This window comes from Pipistrellus hanaki, assembly GCF_964339955.1.
Source record: "Pipistrellus hanaki genome assembly, chromosome: 3".
Classification (NCBI taxonomy): domain Eukaryota; kingdom Metazoa; phylum Chordata; class Mammalia; order Chiroptera; family Vespertilionidae; genus Pipistrellus; species Pipistrellus hanaki.
The window spans coordinates 95,536,092-95,555,183 of NC_140505.1; the positions used below are offsets into that span (position 1 = coordinate 95,536,092).

The following is a 19,092-nucleotide window of genomic DNA, read 5'->3' on the forward strand; positions in this document are numbered from 1 at the left end:
ATAATTAATTTTCAAACCATCTTTTGTGGTTATTTTAGGTCTCTGAGTTTGCAAGACTGCCACGAAGGCCTCCCCTGAGCTTGTCAGGTTAGCATGTGGCCCCTTTCGTCCACAATGTACCTCACACAACACTTCTACACAAACTGCGAAAGGCACTGGAGGAGAGTAAGTCAAACCGATTGAATTTGGGTTTATCTCACGTCCTCTCTGATAGCCTGGCCAGAAAGCTGTATCTGCGCTCACCTTCGATGGTTGACACGGACTCGAAGGCTCCCGGAGGCCTGGTACCTTCCCCCGGCACCCAGGCGGGTGAGAGGACGCGCTGCCTCCCGCCCCGGGCCCCGGGCGGGACCGCGGCCGCAGGTGGCGGCCGGACCAGGAAGCGCGGGCGGGGCAGCTGGAGCGTGACGCGCGGTCACGTGACGCCCGTGGAATGCCAACAATGTAGCGAATGTCCCACTTGGGTCTGCGCGCCGGAGCCGAGGCACGAGCGCCGGGAAGATGGAGCCGCCGCCGCCCGCGCCGCCCGGGTCTCCGCGGGGCCGCCTGCCGCCGCCGCCACCGGCGCCCGGTCACTCGGCGCGCGAGGCCCCGGAGCCGCAGAGGACGGCGCCCCCGCGGCGGTAGAGGTGCGAGGTGAGGCGGGCGAGCGGGCCCGGGAAGTTCTTGGCCGGGGCCCCGCCCGGACCGCCGCCGCGTCGTCGCGGTTCTGGTCGCCGTCGCGAGCCCGAGTCGGCGGCCGGGCGGTCAGGGCGGGCGGCGCCGCTTTGTTGCGCCAGCCGGTCGGCGAGGGACCGTGTCCGCGCAGGGCCCACCTCCGCCGGAGCCCGGGACGCGTCCCTTCCGCGGGCCGCGCCGTCGCGGGTCCCCTCCCCCTCCCCCTCCCCCTGGGGCCGCGCCATCGTGTCCCCACCCCCTTCCTCCGGCCGCGCCGGCGCCCGACCTTCCGTCCTCTCGCCGCCCGGACTCGGGGCTTCGGGCGGGGGCCGGGACTTGGCCGCCGGGCCGGGGAGGGCGGCTCCGTGGTGCTCCCTCTCCCCTCGCTCCCCCGAGCCCGGCCGGGAGCGCTGGGAACCGCCTTCCCGTTGGGGTCGTGCTCCGCGCGGACCCGCTGCCGCGCTGTCCCCGGTCCCGGGTCCCGGCCTCCGGGCGGCGGCCGGACCGAGCACGTTTGCCCGCGGGGTGGGGGCCGGGTCTGCGGCCGCCGCCTGGCGCCACGAGCCCTCCGGCGACAAGCCCTCTTGCTGGGACAACCGTGGAAGCACACGTTGTTTGTGGATCTACCTATGTTGGCAGTTTTCACCCTCATGTGGGACATACAAGTGAGAGTGTTCTGAATGTCAGAGGAATCCTGACTTAAAATGATTTAGCCTTCACTTGTGAACCAGTGTCCATGCCGCAGGTAAAACCCAAGGACCTGGTGGTGCTATTCTCCTGAAATTTTTACTTAGTAGTTGAGCCTTTCAGTAATGGAGACACTAACGAACTGGTGGCTGATTATCAGGAAATTTGTACTAAATAGATCAGACTTCATATTTTTAGTGAAATCTCCGCTTCAATCCCTGCGTGATGGATCATCCTTTCTGAGTGCCGATTTAAAGCTTCTTTATCTTTTATGTTTTTTCTATAGCTGTTGTAATAAGATAGTAACAAAAATCTTACAAAATAAAATGGAGATACTATTTAACAAAGACTTTTAAATTATAATTAATAAGACACTATTTCTTCAGACAATTTGATCTCATTATCCAGGTATACAGAGGGCTGTTTAATGAGTAAATCAGCATTCCTTTGAAATTAAAGTTGCTAAATATTAATAAACCTACAAATGCCAAGCAATACAATGTGAAATCTGAGCAGAAGACATCATGCAAAATTATAAGTAAATTACTAGATTCATGGCACTTTAGAACTGGAAAGGGACTCTTCTAGCCTCTATCCACTTTGAAATAGTTTGATTCAAGTGTAAATTGGAGCTGTATACATTTCTTTCTGAGCAAATCACAAAGGTTGGTGGGAAGGATTTTTCTTTGATGGCAGGGGAATGCTTTTACAATAAGATGCCTTGCTATTTTATTTTATTTTATTTTATTTACTTGTTTGTTATATATTTTGTTACTGATTTCAGAGAGAGGAAAGGAGAGGGAGAGATAGTAACATCAGTGATGAGAATCATCAATTGGCTTCCTTCTGCATGTCCCACTACTGGGGATCAAGCCCCCAACTGCAACCAGGGTATGTGCCCTGACCAGGAATCAAACCTCTTGATTCCTAGATCCAGCTCAACCACTGAATCACACCGCCCAGGTATTCCAAATGCTGTGTTGTATAATAAATAGCCAGCCCTGGGCTCCAAATCCCATTGTGTGTGGAGATGAGGCAAGTGTTGACACTGATAAATTCGCTGTAAATACACAGGAAGAATTTTGGGAAGCATTAAATCCGGACCAGCACAGTTTTTTAAAAAGCTGCTTTTATATTTTGTTTTATATCATGATTATAATAATGTGAAACTTTTAAACAGCATTGATTTTAAACTATGGGCTTGAAATACAGAAGATAATTCCCTGCATTTACTTTGTCATGACTGTACATCTGCTGTAACAAGGAGCAAAGTATCCTAATCAACAGAATGAAGGGTTGGTCTTGATAATCCCTACAGTGATGGATTGATTCATAGGTTGACGCTCAACCATTGAGCAGCACTGGCTGAGGTCCATTGATTTTTTTTTTTTTTTTTTTTTTTAAGTCAGAGTGGAATGGAGGGGGAGAGAGAAAAACATGCAACCAAGGTGCAGCCCTTGACCCGAATCGAACCTGGGACCCTTCAGTCCCTAGGTGATGCTCTATACACTGAGCCAAACATGCTAGGGTGTGACAGGTGATTAAAGTTAATTGTATACTTTTTGTTCATGTGCCAGTATTTGACATTCATTGGAATTTTTCTGGAGGCCAAAAAAGACTCATATTTAGTAGCAGTGGTTTGTATTTAGTATTAACCATTGGGTACAATATTGTGGTATAGGTATATGCTATAGTCTCTAAAATAGGCATATGCTATAGACTCTAAATTAGCCTCGTATTGTTCGCACATTGTTTTACATGAGCCACCTCTATAGGCACCGAGCCAGGCAGGCTGGGCCTGAGGGTCTTAAGAATGTAAATTGGGCCACGGCTGGTGTGGCTCAGTTGAGCATCATTCCATGCACCAAAAGGTCACTGTTTTGATCTTTGGTCAGGGCACACACCCAGGTTTTGGAGTCAATCCCGGGGTTCAATCCCCGATGAGGGTGCATGAGGGAGACAGTCATTGATGTTTCTAACTCCTCCCTCTAAAGTCAATAAAAACATATTTAAGAAAAAAAAAGAAGTTGGCTTTTGAATGGTGTGGGCCTCCTTTTGGAGTGTAGGCCTCTGCCTTCAGACAGTTATCTTGAGCATGGGAAGGTAAGGACCAGCATGTTCCATTACTAATTAACTTCATCATACCTCATGAGTCTCACACTCTAGTGTTTTCATTAAGGGAACTCAGTATCTGTCTCTTCTCCAACATTTTCTGCCTGTTCATCTTCCTCTTCTACAATATTTGAGCCATTTTACCAGAAGTTCCAGATTCCAAGAATAGCTACACACTTCCTCTGTCAAATCACATCCTGTTAGCCTTTCCAATTTTGGTGGACACTCCTTTCTCTAGGTTTTCTCCAAATAGGCACGTGCACGGGGTTTCCTTGGAAAGTCACGGTATTTTACCTCTGTGTTTTGACTTCCTGTCTGGGGTATACCCGAAATTTGGAGTGAAGGAGGTGCCCAGGAGGGAGACCTTTCTGGGTTATAGAGTGGAATATAAGGAGACCCATCCTGTACCCTATATCATATGGATATCGTGTACAAATGTAATGGAGAATGTGATGGTTTGCTTTTCCCGTAGATTGTAAGCTTAATTTAGAGGTGAGACCTGTTCTACCTGGGTGAGATCTCATAATGTCCAGCAGAGTATTTGACACACCTATGGCACTTAAAAACCCAATGTGATGACACTGCTCATTGGAGAGTTTTCCCGTGTTCTCAGAGGAATGTAATCACTGATTTCCCTAGAGATCCTCTTCATGAGGGTTTCCGGACCATGGGAGGGAGGTACATCAGCCTAGTGGCGTATGACTCTGACAGGACAGCATCTGGCTGGAGGCCTGGTCTGTCATCCTAATTTAGTTTTATCTTTGCTAGGTAATTATAGTAAGGATATAATTTAAAGAATATATGGAATTTTAGGGCCAAGAAATTATGTTTTTAAAAATACCAATGGATGTCATTAATACAGGTCCTGTAATAGGTTTGGTTTGTTACTTGGTTGGTGCTTGATTTTGTGTTCAGCAGCTGGTGTGGATTTGTGAAGTATTAGGAGAAATTAGAATAAAGATTCTTAAAAGTTTGATAGCATTTTCTGGGATTGGAGTGGGTGGGGGCAAATTAAGGGATGCTTAACATATTGCTGTTACATTGTTTTACATGAGCCACCTATATACGGTGTACTAAGTGTAGGATTTAGTACTTGTCTCAGCTCCAGATTTGAAAATGAGGTGTTTTTGTTCTGAGTTCTGTTACCGTTTTAAAATTCCAGTGTCATGAAGTTTCTTTTAAAGTATAATTGCCCTAGCCCAGTGGTCGGCAAACTCATTAGTCAATAGAGCCAGATATCAACAGTACAACTATTGAAATTTCTTTTGAGAGCCGAAAACTGACTTCTGCGCATGGGCCACGAAGTTTCAATTGCACTGTATGTGCACATCCACATGTATTTTATGGAAGAGCCACACTCAAGGGACCAAAGAGCTGCATGTGGCTCGCGAGCTGCGGTTTGCCGACCACTGCCCTAGTCAGTTCATCAGCTTGTGGACAAGGGTCCTGGGTTTGATTCCAGTCAAGGGCACATACTTCGGTTGCAGGCTCCAGGGCAAGTGCAGGAGGCAACCAATTGATGTTTCTCTCACATCGATATTTCTCTCTGTCTTTCCCTCTCTTCCACTCTTCCTAAAATTCAGTGGAAAAATACCTTCGGGTGAGGATTTAAAAAAAAAAAAAAGATGCCGAAACCGGTTTGGCTCAGTGGATAGAGCATTGGCCTGTGGACTGAAAGGTTCAAGGGCATGTGCATTGGTTGCGGGCACATCCCCGGTAGGGGGTGTGCAGGAGGCAGCTGGTCGATGTTTTTCTCTCATCGATGTTTTTGGCTCTCCCTCTCCTTTCCTCTCTGTAAAAAAAACCCAATAAAATATATTTTTAAAAAAATGATGTTGAAAAATAAATAATAAAATAAATTTTAAAGTATACTTAAATTAATTGATGCCAAAGAAATGTCCAAAGTTTAGTTTGCTTGATACCCCTGTATTTTTAAAGTTCACATCAAAGAGGACTTATGGTCATATTTATAAAATTTGTGATGAAAGAAAATGTCGAGGATCCAAGATGGCTGCTCGGGTATACACCTAGCCGCAGCAGCTCACAACAATTTCAAGGGAATACAACTAAAATGTAGAGTGGACATTGCCCAGAGCTACAGGTAGTCGACTGACTGAAAACTCTACAATAGGAAGGAGGGAGAAAACCAGAAGGAAAATCAGAGGAGCTGAAAAAAAGCCTAAGGTACGGAGACATGCTGCGCGCTCGCACGCACGCGCGCTCGGAGAGGTCGCAGCCGGAGAGGAGGAGAGGGCTGGGTGCTGCCTGGCGTTCCCTAGCAGGAAGGAAATAGAACCCCCAGCCTGGGCTGAACCCCCGAACGGGCAGCGCTGAGCCCCAAGTTATGTGCCAGACCCTGGGGACCCAGGCTCCGGCAGGGGGAGACAATCCCGGGGCACGGCGAAATGCGGGGCCCCCGGAGTCGCGCGCACATGGCGCGCAGAGGACTGAATGTTGACTCTGATGCTGGATTACCCTAGCCGGAAGAAACAAAGCCTCCGGCGGCAGCTCTGAGCCTCAGTCCAGACCGCCCCGAACTCCAGGTCTGGGCCAGTCCCTGGGGACCCAGGCTCGGGCAGGGGGAGACGGAGCTGTGAGGTGGAGTCCTGGGAGCGCGGCGAAAGGCCGAGCCCCCGGAGTCGCGCACACTGTGCGCAGAGGACAGTCTGTTGACTCTGATCCTGGACTCCCCTAGTGGGAGGGAGAAAGAAAGCCCCAGACTGGAGGAACGCCACGAGGAGCAGGAGCCCCTGCCGGACACCGGCCAGCCGGGCGCCAGCAAGGAGCCGGGCGACGGGGCCCCCAGTGGGGGGGGTGCCCCTGAGCCTTCGACTGCTGAGCGCTGGCAACGGAGCCAAGGACGGGGGCTGCTTCCTGGGCGGCGCCGACCCCGGCAACAGGCTGCAGCAGCGCGGGAGCCCGCGGAGAACAAAGGGGTGCCACAGGCCAACCTGCTGAGCTCCCAGGACAAGGAGGAAGAAACCAAAGAAGTTCTCAATGTGAAGAAATCAAGTGAGAGCAAATGATAGTAAAATTACTTAAGAAAGAATACAAAGAAGATCTTGAAAAATCAAAGACTAGTCAGAACTCAACGCACCAGCCAACATTGCAACATAAATGCGTTTTGTTTTGTTTTTTTAAAAGAAAAAAAAAAAGAGAAAAAAGGGACAGAATGTTGGAACAGCGGCGACCAGGCCTAGAGTGGCCAGGCACAAGGCAGTGGCAGCTGGGCCCGGAGCAGCAGTGGCCAGGCCCCAGAGCAGCAGCAGCCAGAATAAGAGCATCAACGGCCAGCACTGGAGCAGCCAGACCTGGGGCAGTGGCAGCCAGGCCTGAGGCAGAGGCGGCCAAGCCCAGGGTGGCCAGTCCAGGAACACCCAGACACGGAGTGGCTGGGCCCGGAGAAGCCCGGCCCAGAGCAGCCGGGTTGGGAGCAGCCAGGCCCAGAACAGCAGTAGCCAAGCACGGAGCATCCAGGCTGGGAGCGGCCAGGCTCGGAGCAGCCGGGTCGGGTGCGGCCAGGCCTGGAGCAGCGGCGGCCAGGCTGGGAGCGGCCAGGCCAGGAGCAGCTGGGTCTGGTGTGGCCAGGCCTGGAGCAGCGGCTGCCAGGCTGGGAGCGGCCAGGCCCAGAGCAACAGCTGCCAGGCTGGGAGCGGCCAGGCCCGGAGCAGCCGGGTCTGGTGCGGCCAGGCCCGGAGCAGCGACTGCCAGGCTGGGAGCGGCCAGGCCCGGAGCAGCCGGGTCTGGTGCGGCCAGGCCCGGAGCAGCGACTGCCAGGCTGGGAGCGGCCAGGCCCGGAGCAGCCGGGTCTGGTGCGGCCAGGCCCGGAGCAGCAGCTGCCAGGCTGGGAGCGGCCAGGCCCGGAGCAGACGGGTCTGGTGCGGCCAGGCCCGGAGCAGCGGCTGCCAGGCTGGGAGCGGCCAGGCCCGGAGCCGCAGCTGCCAGGCTGGGAGCGGCCAGGCCCGGAGCAGCCGGGTCTGGTGCGGCCAGGCCAGGAGCAGCGGCTGCCAGGCTGGGAGCGGCCAGGCCCGGAGCAGCGGCTGCCAGGCTGGGAGCGGCCAGGCCCGGAGCAGCCGGGTCTGGTACGTCCAGGCCCGGAGCAGCGGCTGCCAGGCTGGGAGCGGCCAGGCCCGGAGCAGCGGCTGCCGGGCTGGGAGCGGCCAGGCCCGGAGCAGCCGGGTCTGGTGTGGCCAGGCCCGGAGCAGCGGCTGCCAGGCTGGGAGCGGCCAGGCCCGGAGCAGCCGGGTCTGGTACGGCCAGGCCCGGAGCAGCGGCTGCCAGGCTGGGAGCGGCCAGGCCCGGAGCAGCGGCTGCCGGGCTGGGAGTGGCCAGGCCCGGAGCAGCCGGGTCTGGTGTGGCCAGGCCCGGAGCAGCGGCTGCCAGGCTGGGAGCGGCCAGGCCCGGAGCAGCCGGGTCTGGTGCGGCCAGGCCAGGAGCAGCGGCTGCCAGGCTGGGAGCGGCCAGGCCCGGAGCAGCAGCTGCCAGGCTGGGAGCGGCCAGACCCGGAGCAGCGGCTGCCGGGCTGGGAGCGGCCAGGCCCGGAGCAGCCGGGTCTGGTGCGGCCAGGCCCGGAGCAGCGGCTGCCAGGCTGGGAGCGGCCTGGCCCGGAGCAGCCGGGTCTGGTGCGGCCAGGCCAGGAGCAGCGGCTGCCAGGCTGGGAGCGGCCAGGCCCGGAGCAGCAGCTGCCAGGCTGGGAGCGGCCAGGCCCGGAGCAGCCGGGTCTGGTGCGGCCAGGCCCGGAGCAGCGACTGCCAGGCTGGGAGCGGCCAGGCCCGGAGCAGCAGCTGCCAGGCTGGGAGCGGCCAGGCCCGGAGCAGCAGCTGCCAGGCTGGGAGCGGCCAGGCCCGGAGCAGCCGGGTCTGGTGCGGCCAGGCCCGGAGCAGCAGCTGCCAGGCTGGGAGCGGCCAGGCCCGGAGCAGCAGGGTCTGGTGCGGCCAGGCCCGGAGCAGCGGCTGCCAGGCTGGGAGCGGCCAGGCCCGGAGCAGCAGCTGCCAGGCTGGGAGCGGCCAGGCCCGGAGCAGCAGGGTCTGGTGCGGCCAGGCCAGGAGCAATGGCTGCCAGGCTGGGAGCAGCCAGGCCCGGAGCAGCGGCTGTCAGGCTGGGAGCGGCCAGGCCCGGAGCGGCCGGGACTGGAGCAACCGGTCCCAGAGCAGCCGGGTCGGGTGCGGCCAGGCCTGTAGCAGCAACAGCCAAGTCCAGAGCAACTAGGTCGGGAGCGGCAGTGACCAGACCCGGAGCAGCTGGTTGTGGAACGAACCAGAGCAACAGAGGCCAGGCCCGGAGCAGCCAGGCCCGAAACAGCTCGCTCCTCGCCTGTACCTGCCCACGGCTGCCTCTCAGACATGGCTGGAAACTTTTGCGGGATCTTGAGGGTCTGCTGAATCAAGTGATGAAGGCTTAGATCTGGATGTGTTGAGTTAGTATAGCGCTGGGGTGTTGATCTGTGAGTGCCTTGGGTGGGGCCTGGATGAGGCTGGTTGACCTATTTGGAAATGTCTTTTGTGTGAAGTATCATTGGGCATGTGGAGGTATTATTGATATGAGAAAATGCTAAGTAACAGATTTACTATCTGAAAAGGGATTTACTATCGGGGAGAGGGAGGGAGGAAGAGACTGAACATAAACTGTGCACCTATGGATGAGGACAATGGGGGATGGGGAGGGGGCAGAGGGTGGGGTGGGAACCTGGTGGAGGGGGGAAGAAATGAGGAACCTTTGTAATAATATGAACAATAAAGATTGATTTAAAAAAAAAAGAAAAAAAAAAAAAAAAAAGAAAATGTCTATGTGTTAACTCTTATTAAAATGATTTAGTAGTATGTCAGAGTAGCTCATTTCTCACTACAATCTTAATTTGACTGATGAGTATTCTAATGAAAAACCTTTGGCCATGAAAGCCACTATCTTAAAGCTAAAGTCTAAAATCTCAAGCTGAGAAAATACGTTCATTCTTTTTCTTTAAATTAATTTATTTTATTTTATTTTTAAATTTTTTTATAATCAATTTTTATTGTTCATATTATTACAAAGGTTCCTCATTTCTTCCCCCCTCCACCAGGTTCCCATCCCACCCTTTGCCCTTTCCCCACCCCCATTGTCCTCATCCATAGGTGCTCAGTTTATGTTCAGTCTCTTCTCCCATCCCCGTCTCCCCTTTTCCCCAAGAATCGTCAGTTCACTCCCCTTCCATACCTCTGGATTCTATTATATTCAACAGTTAATATTGTTCAAAAGATTTTTTTTTTTTAATTTCCTTGGTTTTTAGATTCACTTGTTGATAGTTACGTATTTGTTGTTCATAATTTTTATCTTTATTTACTTTCTCTTCTGAAAGAACCCCCTTCAGCAATTCATATAATTCTGGTTTGGTGGTGATGAACTCCTTTAGCTTTTTTTTTTATTAGTGAAGCTCTTTATCTGACCTTCGATTCTGAGTGATAGCTTTGCTGGATAGATTATCTTTGGCTGTAGGTTCTTACTATTCATCACCTTGAATATTTCTTGCCATTCCCATCTGGCCTGCATGGTTTCTGCTGAGAAATCAGCTGATAATCATATAGGTGCTCCTTTATAGGTAACTACCTGCTTTGCTCTTGCTGCTTTTAATATTCTCTCTTTGTCTTTTGTTCTTGGAATTTTAATTATGATGCGTCTTGCTGTGGTCCTCTTTGGATTCCTTTTGTTTGGAGTTCTTTTGTGTGCTTCCTGGACTTGTAAGTCTAATTCTTTCACCAGGTGGGGGAAATTTTCTGTCACTATTTCTTTCAGTATGTTTTCGATATCTTGCTCTCTCTCATCTTCTGGGACCCCCATAATTCTGATGTTGGTTTGCTTGAAGTTGTCCCAGAGGTTTCTTACAGTATCTTCAATTTTCTGGATTCTCTTGCCTTCTAGCTTCTGCGGAGGAGTGTCTTCTGGCTCTTTATGTTCCAAATCTTTGACTTGATTCTTGTGATCTTCCATTCTGTTTTTAGGACTCTGTATAATATTTTTTATTTCAGACAATATATTCTTTATTTCTTGTTGATTAGTTATTAATTCTAGTTGATCCCTTTTCATATCCTCATAGGTCTTATTGACCTTTTCTAGGAAATTCTTGAAAAACCTTATAAGCATAGATTTGAACTCTATATCCAGTCGCTTTTTGTCCTCCATTTCTGTCCTTTGTGATCTATTGTATTTCGTCTCGACATTTTCGCAGCTTCCCTGATGGGCGGTGTGTGTGTGTGTGTGTGTGTGTGTGTGTGTGTTTCAGGGTGGAGCCTACAGCCTTGGCTTCCGTCAGCCCCGCCCTATACAGCTCCTGAGTCTCAGGGTCCTTCATTACTCGCTGCAAGCGCCTCTGAGAGAAAGGTGCCCTCGATTTTCGCCTGCTACCAAACAGTCTAGGCTCTCTCCCAATGAGCCCGGCACTGGGGTTCAGTTCATTTGGAAGTGGGGTTGGAGGTGGCATTCAGAGCAGTCTGGAGCCCCTGTCTTCTTCCCGCCAGGGTAATCCCCTGGCACAGCCGGCCGGCCCTTCTCTGCGCGCACTGTGCGCCCCTCCGGGACCTCCTTTCGCCCCTCCCCCGGGGTTCCGCCTTACATCCCAGCTCCTTATGGATGAGCCTGGATCCCCGGGGTCTGGCCTAGAACTGGGGTTCAGAGCAGTCGGAACTGGGGCCCAGCACAGTCGGAGCTTTTATCTTCTTCCCGCTAGGGAACGCCTGCCAGGCACTCAGTCGCCCCTCCTCTCCGGCTCTGTCCTCTCCGCGCGCGCAGCATGTCTCCGTACCTTAGGCTTTTACAACTCCTCCGCTCTTCCTTCTGGCTTTCTCCTTGCTTCTTGTAGAATTTCCAGTCAGTCGACTTTCCTGTAGTTCTGGGTAATGTCCATTTTATATTTTAGTTGTATTTTATTGAAATTGTTGTTTGCGGCTGCGGCTAGGTGTTTACCTGTACAGCCATCTTGGATTCTCCTCAGAGTGTCACGTTCATTCTTTATGAGATGAGGAAAGTTTCATCCTTTCCAAATGTAGGCAAGAGCACAGTTTGCCCATAGGTGCTGTTTTATATATTTAAAAGGGCAGGAACAATACCTCTGATATTCCTAGGACCAGTGCATCCTATACTGGAGGAAGATGGAAAGAAAATGAGAACAGGCATGGTATACTATTCTTCCCTATTCACAAGGAGTCCTCCCAGTGGTGGGTTTATGGAGTGTCACTGAATAATTCTTCCAGCTTTTCTGTATGTTTGAAAAAATATTTTTTTTCTATTTAAAACTTTTTATTATAAAGTGTTGGGGGGAAAAGACACCAAGATATCTGACCTAGATTCTGTTTAGGGGAGCATGCAGTTGGTATTTCTCAGTTCAGGCATAAACATAGACATCAGCACAGAAATGCAGTGTCACCTGTGCTGGTTGGCTTTATAACTGGAATTGTTGTGGGACATGTGGGCTGTAAGAGTGGGACTCTGCAGAAGCCGCTCCCCACTGTGTGTTTCAGAGCCCTCACAAGGAGATGACAGTGCATTGGGGAGATGTGTGCAGTACATGGCAGTTAAGGCTTCACTATGCCAGGGAACTTTGTACCCAGTCCCAAGGTATCCAGTCTTTTAATCATTTAGCTATGATTGTAAAGGAAACTATTGTTCAAACACTAGTTAGCTAGATGTGAATAGCTAGGCAATTTATTTTCCTTTTTTTAGATCAAGGTAAAATATACATATGGTAAAATATACATATTTATTATTTTAACCATTCATGTGCGTTTACTGGCATGAAATACATTCAGATTGTTACTGCAATCATCACCATGTCTATGCTTTTTTATCCTGCCAAACAGAATCTCTGTACTCATTAAACAGTAACTCCCATTACCCCAGCCCCTTGTGATCTCCATTTCACTATGTCTCTATGAGTTTGACTGCTCTGGTTGCCTCATGCAAATAGAATCATACAGCCTGTGCCTTTTTGTATCTGGCTTATTTTACAGTCCTCAAGGTTTATCTATGTTGTAGCATAGTAGTTTATGAGACTATAATAGTTATATGTAAAGTTTACTTAGGAACATGTCATTTGGACCTGCATCTTTTTTTTTTTTTGTAATCTATATTGTTGAGAGTATTACAGATAGCTCCCCCCTTTTTCTCCCATCCACCAGGTTTCCACCCTGCCCCAGGCCTTTATCACCCTATTATCTGTGACTGTAAGTAAGATCTTTGTTTAACCACCCCCAGCCCTCACTCTCCCCCACAAAACAGGGCTTGGCTGGGGAGGAGCCTGCAACCAAGGTATGTACCCTTAACTAGAAACAAACCTGGGACCCTTTGGTCCACAGGCTAACACCATCCACTGAACCAAACTGGCTGGGGTGTGTCATTATTTCTTAAATAGGTTTTCAGTATCTTTTTTTGCCCTTTAAAATTCTTTATTGGGAGATCCCAGATGGCGGCTTAGGTAATCACACCTAAACTGCTGCTGTGCACAAAAATTTCAAAACTACAACTAAACGTCTATCACCCAGAACCTGGCTGATAACCAGGAAAACTGGCTGAAAGGAAGTTCTACAACTAGACTGAAAGAGAAAGGAGCATTCAGGGCACAAGTGCTGAAAAACTGAGGTACGGGGGCGCACGTCATATGGCTGGCGGTGGATCCCGGCTGGCGGAGGGCATTGTTTTCTTCAACCCGAAGAGAGATAAGCTCCCAATCTCTCTGAAATCCAGTTTCTGGGGAGAAGCTAGACTGTCCGCCATTGGGTCGGAAAGTGAGGGTGGCTTGCTTGCAGAGCTGCACACAAAAATAATTGTTTGCTGTGCTGGGGCTCGAGACACGGGGACGCAGTCAGAGCGGCAGAGCAGGCTGACTGGCAGCCATTGCTGTTGGCCACGCCCTAGCCTAGTGACGCACTGAGACTCCACCCCACACAATCTACAAACACACCCAAGCTCCAAGCAGCGGCTTTTGCATATGAATGGCCTTCTCTAGTGCAGTTCAACCTAGCAAACTTGAAACCTGGTGCAGGCAGCTTCAAAACTTCCAAGCTCCAAGCAGGGAGGAGAGGACTGTGGTTCTCTCTGTAGCTCCTGCAAGGTGGCCTCAGACAGTAGCTGCACTGCACCCCATTGGAGATCCAGAAGCCAGTGTACCTAGTGGTCAGTGTGAGACACCAGATTTCAACTCCGCACATCCATAAGTGACACATTCAGGAGGTGGACTCAGTGAGCACCAGAGCCCCACTGAAACAAGGCCTGCACCATAAGCATGTCTCCAGCGCAGCAGTTCTTCCATTATAGACACAGCGGATCCTCACAGCCAGTTGGCCTGGAGGTCAATTCCTCCCAGTGTACTAACATCAATCAAGACTTAACTACACCAAGACTTTGCACTCAGCTCACAAAGGGGTGTACCTTAGGTGATTGGGGAAGCTGAGCTCCTGGCCCCTATAGGTCACCTACCACACAAAGCCACTCCATCAAAACAGGGAGACACAGAAGCATGTCACGAATGTGAGAGATGGAGGAAAGCAAACTACTGGATAACACAGAGTTCAGAATCACATTTATCAGGTTACTCAAGAATCTTCTAAAAACCTCTGAGAAACTTCAAGGACCTTAATGAGAATACCAAAAATATGGAAAAGGACCAGTCAGAAATTAAGCATACACTATCTGAAATAAAGAATATACAGAAACTCAACCGTAGATCAATGTACCCCAAGAATCAAACCAAAGATCTGTAATATAAGGAAACAAAAAACACCCAACCAGAGAGGCAGAAAGAAAGAAGAATCCAAAAGTGTGAGGATAGTGTAAGGAGCCTCTGGGACGGCTTTAAGCATACCAACATCCGGACTTTGGGGGTGCCAGAAGAGAGAGAGCAGGATATTGAAGGCCTATTGAAAGAAATAATGACAGAAAACTTTCCCTACTTGGTGAAAGAAATAGACTTACAAGTCCAGGAAGCGCACAGAACCCCAAACAAGAGGAATCCAAAGAGGATCACACCAAGACACATCATAATTAAAATTCCAAGAGCAAAAGACAAAGAGAGAATCTTGAAAGCATCAAGAGAAAAACAGCTAGTTACCTACAAGGGAGTACCCATATGACTGTCAGTTGATTTCTCAACAGAAACTATGCAGGCCAGAAGAGAATGGCAAGAAATATTCAAAATGATGAACAACAAGAACCTACAACCAAGATTACTCTACCCAGCAAAGCTATCATTCAGAATTGAAGGTCAGATAAAGAGGTTCACAGACAAGAAAAAGCTAAAAGAGTTCATCACCACCATACCAGGATTACATGAAATGTTGAAGGGTATTCTTTAAGAAGAGGAGAAAGAAAAAGGTAAAGGTAAAATCTATGAACAACAAAAAGACATCAAATACATACCTACCAATAAGTGAAACTAAAAATCAAGTGAAAAAAAATGTGAAGAACAGAATGGAATGGTGAATATAATAGAATCAGAGACATAGCAAGGGAGTTAACTGACAATTCTCAATGGGAAGGGGGTTTGAGGGGTTCCGGAAGAGAATGGATAAAAATTTTACACCTATTGCCGAAACCGGTTTGGCTCAGTGGATAAGAGTATCGGCCTGTGGAATGAAAGGTCCCGGGTTCGATTCTGGTCAAGGGCATGTACCTTGGTTGCGGGCACATCCCCAGTGGGAGATGTGCAGGGGGCAGCTGATCGATGATTCTCTCTCATCAATGTTTCTAACTCTCTATCCCTCTTTCTTCCTCTCTGTAAAAAAATCAATAAAACATATTAAAAAAAAAATCTTACACCTATGGATGAAGACAGTGGCATGAGGTGGGGAATCAGGTGGAGGGGAGCTATGGGGGGAAAAAAAGAGGAACACCTGTAATCTGAGCAATAAAAATTTATATTAAAAAAAAAACATGAAAAAATTCTTTATTTTTTTAATAAATCTTTAATGTTCAGATTATTACAGTTGTACCTCTCCACTCTCCCCATTGCTCCCTTCCACCTGGTTCCCACTCCACTCTCTGCCCTTAATCCCGCCCCCACTGTCCTCATCCATAGGTGTACAATTTTTTTCCAGTCTCTTCCCATACTCTCCACACCCCTTTCCCCACACCAAAGATTGTCAGTCCACTCCCTTTCTATGCCCTGATTCTATTGTATTCACCCTATCTAATAAAGAGGTAACATGCTAATTGACCCTCACGCTATCGTAAAGATGGCGGCACCCACCGTCAATAAGGAGGGAATATGCTAATCAGCTGCCATGCCCTCAAAGATGGCAGCACCCACAGCAACAAGATGGCGGCAGCACGTGGCAAGTCTGGGCCCACCCCCAGGTGGGTCTAGCTACTCCATGCCCCTGCCTCCGGAGTTCCCCAGCCCCCTAGACTCCCAGCTGCCCAGTACCGGCCTGAGGCGCAGGCAAGCCTCAGATGTCGGCTGCCTAGCCGCCCAAGACTCAGGTAACCAGGACTGGCCGAGGCTTGTGCTGCCAGTAGTGGCAGCAGCAGAGGTATGATGGGGAGTTGCCTTCCCCTGATTGCTGGTTCACCTCCTGACCCTTGGGACTTCGGACTCTGAGAGGGAGGGGGCAGGCTGGTCTGAGGACCCCCCCTTGCCAGTGCATGGATTTTCATGCCCTGGGCCTCTAGTCCTCTCTCATAAAAAAGGAATATTCTAATTGACCATCACCCTCACAAAGATGGTGGCGCCCACAGCTAATAAGGAGGGAATATGCTAATTGATTGCCACACCCTCAAAGATGAAAGCATCCACAGCCACAAGATGGTGGCGCACAGTCCCCTCTGCCCTCCAGCCTCCCAGGGCCAGCCCGAGGGATGACCAAACGACTGAACAAGCAGGCTGCGTGGGGCAACCAGGCCAGCGGGGGAGCCATGAGGGGCAACCAGGCTGGCAGGGGTGGCAGTTGGGGGCAACCTGGCCGGCAGGGAGGGGAGATTTGGGGGCGACCTGGGCAGCAGGGAAGGGGTATTTGGGGAAGACTAGGCTGATGTGGGGGGCAGTCAGGAGCCACTAGGCAGGCAGGCAGGAGAGCAATTAGGAGCCAGTGGTCTAGGATTGTGAGAGGGATGTCCAACTGCTGGTTTAGGGCCTAAACTAGCAGTTGACATCCCCTGAGCAGTCCTGGATTGGAGAGGGTGCAGGATCGGCTGAGGGGACACCCCTCCCCCCCTCCAATGCACGAATTTCATGCACTGGGCCTCTAGTGTATAAATAACTTGACATGGTATTTAATAAAATCATTGGGACACAACCCAGCTGGTTTGACTCATAAACCAGGAGATCATAGTTTGATTCCTGGTCAGGACATGTGCCAGGCTTACGATTCATATGCCAGTAGGGGGCATGCAGGAGGCTAATCAATGATTCTCATCCTTGATGTTTCTGTCCTTTTCTCCCTCTCCTTTTCTCTTTCTGAAATAAAAACGTATTTTAAAAAATCAGTGCGGTCCTAGTTGGTTTCGCTCACTGAAGGGATCCTGAGTTTGATTCTGGTCAAAGGTATGCACCTTGGTTGAGGCTCCATCCCTGGCCCTGGTTGGGGTGTGCGGGGGAGGCAACCAATTATGTGTCTCTCCTTCCCACTCTCTCTAAAAATCAACAAAAAATAAAATACAATATAAATCAAGGGGACACAGAGTACAGACCATATAGGTCCATGGATATAAAGTTAAAAAACTGGTCAAACTAACCGTTGGTGTTAGAAGTTGTGAGGGCGGTTCATTGAAGTGTTGGTCTTTTGTGGGTGGCGGCTTTGGGGTTGTACTAATTGGACTCCTTGATCCAGATGCTGTTTGTAAGAATGTGCTTTTTGTGAACATTTGTTGATTTATGTTTTGTACATTCATTTATTTATTTATTTATTTATTTATTTTGCTCTTAACTGTTTATTGAGGGAAGAGGCAGGGCTGGGCTGGTGCAGGTGCCCGGCCGGAGGGTGGCAGCCTCTTGTCATCGTTCTCAGCCGAAGAACGTCAGGGCTCCCAGGAGCGTCTTCACGGCCCCCACGGCGTCTGGGCCCAGCTCAGTCACACACTTCCTGGAGCCCTCCACCAGCTTGTCCACGGAGATGCCCATGCTGGCCAGGATGAACCTCAGGGGGTGGAAGCCCTTGAAGTAGGAGGAGGATGCAGCCCCGGCCCCGGCGGCCCCGGCCCCGGCGGCCCCGGCCCCGGCGGCCCCGGCCCCGGCGGCCCCGGCCCCGGCGGCCACGCCGTCCAGGGCAGGCGCGAGGGCGGTCGGGCTCGGGACCGAGGGCTTGGCCGCCAGGTTCACGAAGAAGGCTGCAGCTGCACAGGGAGGAGCGTCAGCCTCCGCGTCCTCCGCAGCACCGCCACCCACTTGCTCACTGGAAAGACCGAGCACAAAGCTGGCTGCGGGGGGGCCGGCTGGGCAGGGCCAGTGCTGGCTGCGGGAAGGGCGGTGAGCTCCGTGGGGGCCTGGGTAGGTTCCCAGAGAGGGGACCCCTGGGCTGGCGTGGGAGGGTGACCGAGCAACCGTCTCCAGGCCTGGCCAGCCTCACACCGCCCAAGGCAGGGTGGGTGCAGAGGCAGCGGGTCAGGACCTGCAGGGCTGGGCTGGGGCTGGGGCTGGGCTGGGGCTGGGCTGGGGCTGGGGCTCTGTTTTGTACATTTAAATAGAAGTATAGATCTGGCCTGGTATCTCAGTTAATTATATACCAAGGTTGAGGGTTCAATACCCAGTCAGAGTGAAACTGGACAATAAATGGGTTCAAGCTGCCTGTCACTACTTTAGCCAATTAAGCAGGGATGGGGTTGAATCATATATGATTGTTTTTATTTTCAAGCATTGCTGGCAGCATGGAGAGCAGGAGGTCATCCACAAAAATCTGTTCTGCCCGCCACCCCCATAAGCCAGCTGCTTATATTGGGTAGAAGGACAAAGATTACTTGGGGAAGTAGGCAACAAGAATAAGAATAGACATAATAGCTACAGATGACAGACAATGCAGGCTGGGGATCGCAAATCTTTCCAGGCAGTTCTCAGATAGGGAGACCAGACTGCATTTCCAGGTTAACTTCCAAGTCCTGGGACATACAACTCCAGTCAGTCAGAATGCGCTTTATTTAATCAGAACAAAACAATCACAGCTAACAGAATGCTTAATATTTCTCATAACTATGGTTAGTCCTCACTATTCTATTTCTCCCTCCCACCCCTAACAATGGCACACATAGGAATCAACCAATGAATGCATAAATAAGTGAAACAACAAATTGATATTTCTCTCTGTCTCTCTCTCCCTCCTCCTCTCTCTAAAATCAACCAGAAACAAAAAAAGTATGTTAAACTTAAATATATTACTCCTACCTTCCATCCAAAAGCCTCACAGCTGTTCCAGCTTTCAGTAGCTTTAAATACTGAATTCTAGGGAGCATTTTCAAGCTTCTTTTGTTGTCCCTAACTCCCTTTGTGTCTGCCAGTGAGGATGTCCCATGTCCTGGCTCTGACTTTCTCATAGCTTTATTCTTCAATGTCAGCCATCTTTGTGTCCCTTGCCCTTTCTTAGCTCCTTCTTTAGTGTGCTGGTGTTACTACTCAATGGTCATTGACTGCTGTTCTGAGATGTCAATTGGGAGGGACAGGAACTCTCCCTCCCTCACCTAAACACT

The 19,092-nt window shown here is 50.7% G+C and overlaps 1 protein-coding gene across 3 annotated transcripts in view; it reads left to right on the forward strand.

Annotated features, from left to right (window-relative positions):
• Nucleotides 1–401: 401 nt before the first annotated feature.
• Nucleotides 402–19,092, forward strand: part of LATS2 (large tumor suppressor kinase 2) — a 121,076-nt gene continuing 102,385 nt past the window's right edge. For 2 of the 3 annotated variants that reach the window (XM_084878554.1, XM_084878555.1), the window contains exon 1: nt 402–636. The gene's annotated coding sequence lies outside the window, so the exon portion shown is untranslated. The remainder of the gene's footprint in view (nt 637–19,092) is intronic. The other variant, XM_084878556.1, reaches the window with a different exon arrangement.